At 34.6% G+C, this 5,026-nt stretch overlaps 1 long non-coding RNA gene across 1 annotated transcript; it reads right to left on the bottom strand.

Moving 5' to 3' along the window:
* Positions 1 to 2,878: 2,878 nt before the first annotated feature.
* LOC118575697 lies at positions 2,879 to 4,380 on the bottom strand. The gene is made up of 3 exons (XR_004943879.1): positions 4,287 to 4,380; positions 4,024 to 4,084; positions 2,879 to 2,896 (listed from the first exon to the last, which is right to left on the bottom strand). It is a non-coding gene; the product is annotated as an uncharacterized LOC118575697 (long non-coding RNA).
* Between the last annotated feature and the right edge of the window lie 646 nt (positions 4,381 to 5,026).

Here is a 5,026-nt window from a genome sequence, read left to right as displayed (position 1 = left end):
GACCTTCTGCTGATGTCCTGTGTCCTCCACAATCCCATTGTCCCTCTGCACTTTCCTGTTCATCAGCAGTGTGTTCCTAACTACATTTCCCATCATGCTTCTTGGGTCATTTTCCTGGATGCCTTTCTCCACAGCATCACAACATATGGACTTCATTTCCCAGGATGCTTCTCTGTGTAGTGGTCATCCATTCCAAACTACATTTCCCATCATGCCTATCGGGTAGTTTTCCAGGACGCCTTTGATGACACCCTCAGTGTGGATTGTACTCCATACCCCAGGATTCCCTTTCAATACATTAGGATGGTTCTAGAAACTACATTTCCCATCATGCCTCTCAGGTAACTTTCCAGGATGCCTTTGATGACACCATCAATATTGTTTGGACTTCATTCCCCTGGATTCCATTTCAGTACATAACTCTGTTTCTAGAAACTACAGTCTTTGACCAATCTTATGATAGGGTCATTTGATTCCCCCAAAGGAGCCATGACCTCCAAGGTTGAGAAGCACTTCTATAAACTGATAGAAATAAATACATAAACAAACAGCAGTTAAAATGGAATAAAATTATTTGGTCTTAAGATTTTTTTATTCATTTTACATACAGTATTTTATCAGCATGTATGTCTGCACACCACAAGAGGGCACCAGATCTCATTAGGTGGTTGTGACCCACAATGTGGCTGCTGGTAATTGAACTCAGGACTTCTGGAAGAGCTGCCAGTGCTCTTAACCTCTGAGCAATCTCTCCAGCCAGAAATAAAATTCTTAAACTGGGATACATGGAAAAATAGATGAAAATCTATTAGTAATGCATTAAAAGAAAATGAATATTAAAAATAATACCAATAATTAATATTTTCCAATGATAAAAAAATTAAAAGCATATGTAGATATACTGACTTTGAAATGGAGTAGGTACCTCAATGGTAGTGTGAATATCATTAATGAAAGAATGTATGACATTGTCCCATGTAAAATGATAGTCACTAAATGCTGTAAGCTAACACATAGAGCTACAGAATATGGCCTGTATCTCAAACCTCTCACCTGATTTCACTTTATCAGCCAGAATGAACATATCTTCACAGGAGAGTTTGTGAACTGGAAACTGAATACTTAGTAGTTCAAGCTATCGTCCATAAACTTAACATCAGCCAATAGTTTCTGTCTTCATCCACATGGAAGGAATTAATGCATGCAGGGAAATTACAGAGAAAGTTACTCACCATGTCCCATCAGTCCTTTGTAATGGAGACCCTGTAGCTCACTGCACTCAACTGCAGTCTATAATCAAGCTGTAGTGTACACAGTGGTCCATCCCCCTGTAGCAGGCCCCACCTCTGTCTGCAGGCCAATTCCACTGTTCCTCCTCTTCTGGTCTGAAGGAAGAAGCCATTTTCCACACAGATATCCTTTCTCTGTTGTGCAATGGACAATTCACTAAATTTAAATTTGCGGGCATTTTGTGTTTGAAATATGTAAACACAAAAAAGAGATATTGTAATGCTTGAAAACATTGTTGACACATTTTAGATTTTTTTTCTGAAATAATTAATTTTTTGATATTGAATGTAAGTATGTTGACTGAAGATCATAACAATTTATATATATTCAGATTTCCTTTGGTATGAATTTCTTTTAGATCTTCAAATTATAATGTTATATTGAAAGGCTTTGAGAGATTAATCACGCACTAAAAGTTTTACAGTTCCAGGGTTACTCTCTGTTTTGACTAGGCATTACCACATTAATTATATTCATAGGTTTTCTCTCCATTATGTGTTTTTATATACTTGAAGATGACTAAGCTGTGCAAAGGCATTACTGCACTGTTTAAATTCATAGGGTTCTTCTCAATTATGTGTTCTTTCATGAAGTTGAAGATCATTGTGATGTACAAAGGCTTTACCACACTGATTAGAATTGTATGGTTTCAATCCGGTATGTTTGTTTGTTTTTTAATGCCTTCGAAGACGAGAGTGAAGAGCAAAGGCTTGTAAAACACTGATTACATTCTTAGGGTTTCTCTCCAGTATGTGTTCTTTTATGTACTTGAAGATGATTGTGCTGTGAAAAGGCTTTACCACATTGTTTACGTTCATAGGGTTTCTCTCCAGTATGTGTTCTTTTATGTACTTGAAGAGAATTGTGATGGGCAAAGGCTTTACCACATTGTTTACATTCATAGGGTTTCTCTCCAGTATGTGTTCTATTATGTACTTTAAGACATTTGTGCTGTGCAAAGGCTTTACTACATTGTTTACATTCATAGGGTTTCTCTCCAGTATGTGTTCTTTCATGTAATTGAAGAGCATTGTGTTGAGCAAAGGCTTTACCACAATGATAACATTCATACGGTTTCTCTCCTGTATGTGTTCTTTCATGTAATCGAAGAGTACTATGTTGAACAAAGGCTTTACCACATTGTTTATATTCATAGGGTTTCTCTCCACTGTGTATCCTTTCATGCTTTTGTAGAGTATTGTTTTGAGCAAAGACTTTACCACACTGATTACGTTCATAGGGTTTCTCTCCAGTATGTGTCCTTTTATGTACTTGAAGATGATTAGGATTTGTAAAGGCTTTACCACATTGATTACATTCATAGGGTTTCTCTCCAGAATGTGTTCTTCTTTGTAATTGTATAATTTTACAATGAATAAAGGCTTTGCCACTTTGATTACACCCATAAGGTTTTTTAAGGTTATGTGTAGTTTCATGCCTGTGAAGATGATTGTGTTGTGCAAAGGTTTTACCACAATGATTATATTCATAGGATTTCTCTCCAGTATGTGTTTGTTCATGCCTTTGAGGATGACTATGACATTCAAAGGCTTTACCACATTCAGTATATTCATGTACTTTCTCTGTAGTATGACTTCTTTTATGCCTGCAAGAACAATTGAAACATTTAAAAACTTTATCACATTCATTACATTGCTGAGTCTTTATATCTGCAAGAATTAATTTTACAATTTGGTCTAAATATAAAGAGAAATGAGATCTTAAGACTTTATATGTTATTTACACTCATGTTCATGCACTGTATTAAGGATGGCTCTGCATATTTGTACATGCCTGTGATGATAAGAGCCTTTATTACTGGCTCATATTCATGGCATCATTTCTCTTTGAGGTTTTTCACATATTTAAAGAGAATTTGGACATTTACCTCATTTATTCCATTGATAAAGTTTCCTATACTGTAAGTCCTCCTACATGTTCATGGTTAACCAGGACAAACAGAAGCATTTAAATAGTCCTAGTACTCATAGGGCATTTTAGTGGTGTGCTACTTGAACTACTCTGAATGAAGTTGGAAACCTTGTTGTTTGTAAACTTGAATCACATTCAACAAGTTATATTCAACACTGAACTATGATATAACTTCTAATTGTTCTGAGATTGAAAGATGTACATTGCTTCTTTCCATATTCTTATGTTCACAGAGCTGGTATCATGAGTGAAATATGATATAACATATAAGGAAAGAATAAAAACATTAATATTTTCACATTTCATTTACAGTTGGACTTTCTGTTCCTCATCAACATGTGGTATAGGGAATAATGTTTCTCTACAACCCCCCCTTAATTCTTGAATCTAATTACCCATCTAACTGAAATTAGCAAGACAGATCAACTATATGAGTATCTATATTATAGACTGTTTGCTTATTTCAAGCTTATGCATATATTCTTATCACATATTCAATGAGTATAGTTTTATAATATGAAACTAAATGGATTGTCAGTTATATACCATAGCTTTGATGAAGCTATTATTCAAATGTTGATTTCTGTTAAGCTATTGATTTTTGTCTTCCTTCTTAAAAGAATCACTTGCAAACACAATTCACTTTTCTGCCATTGAGGTACTACATGAGTTTATGAGCATATATTGATCAACAATGCATTTTAAGCTGTGATTATTTACACTGCATCATCTAATTAAAACTTCCAGATAAATTATATATATCCAGAAACCCATTTCTATCAGCTTTTACAAGAAAATTACCTTCCATGTTTTTGAGAACTTTGACAATGTTCTTCAACTTTAAGATCTTCCCAATTGTAGCCTAAAACATAGGACAAGAGTTTTATATGAATTGCTACAAGAAACTGAAAATTTTACATTAATATCTTCAGATATTCTCAGAATGAAATCTGACTTATTCAGCTCATTCTTTCACATTCTCAATCAGAATTGCAGAAGAGCATCAATAATCAATCAACAGGTATCCCCTTATTTAAAATGTGAAGGAAAATTTACAGTATTACCTATAGCAATGAGGTTCATATAGGTCTCCAGCATCACATCTTTGTAGAGATTCTTCTGTGAAGGATCCATCAATGCCCACTCTTCCTGAGTGATGTCGACATGCATATCACTATAGGACACTGCATTCTAAAATATGCCATACATAAATGTGCCATCCAGGTGTATAAACAAAAAGCATGACACAACATTGTAAATATGTGCTTCTTTGACAATATAGACACATAATTCTGGGGACTGCCACATGTATTTTATGAATCAGACATTCCAACGAAATCATCAAGTTACTTCACAAACAAACTCAATAGGAGGTTTACAACAATTATTTATGAATGCTTGGTATTGGATATCGTCTTGCAAGAGAAATGCCACTTAACAGAGTTAGAGAGACAAGAAAACACTTCACCAGTACTGAGCACATATCAGAGAAATTGCATGAACTGTTACTAACTACAACATAAATTTATAAGCTGAGTGTAATGGCTCATGACTTTAACCACATACCTTAGAGAAGGTAGAAGCAGATATATGTATTTGTGAGTTGAAAGTTAGCCTCGTCTATGTAATCAGTTATAGGACAACAAAAAAGTAAATATTAAGAACCCATCTGAACTTTAAACTTCCATCAAACAAACAAAAAGATAAGATGAACTCAGAGATTGTTTTACTGAAGTTCCTAAAAACTTAGGCATTCACTCTAGGTCTGTATTCATCTTCTAAAAATCTAAATTGCTCCGGTGTA

The sequence above is a fragment of the Onychomys torridus genome, unplaced genomic scaffold (genome assembly GCF_903995425.1).
Source record: "Onychomys torridus unplaced genomic scaffold, mOncTor1.1, whole genome shotgun sequence".
In the NCBI taxonomy this organism is placed as follows: domain Eukaryota; kingdom Metazoa; phylum Chordata; class Mammalia; order Rodentia; family Cricetidae; genus Onychomys; species Onychomys torridus.
Note: the sequence above shows the minus strand (reverse complement) of the source record. Positions and strands in the feature narration are given on the sequence as shown.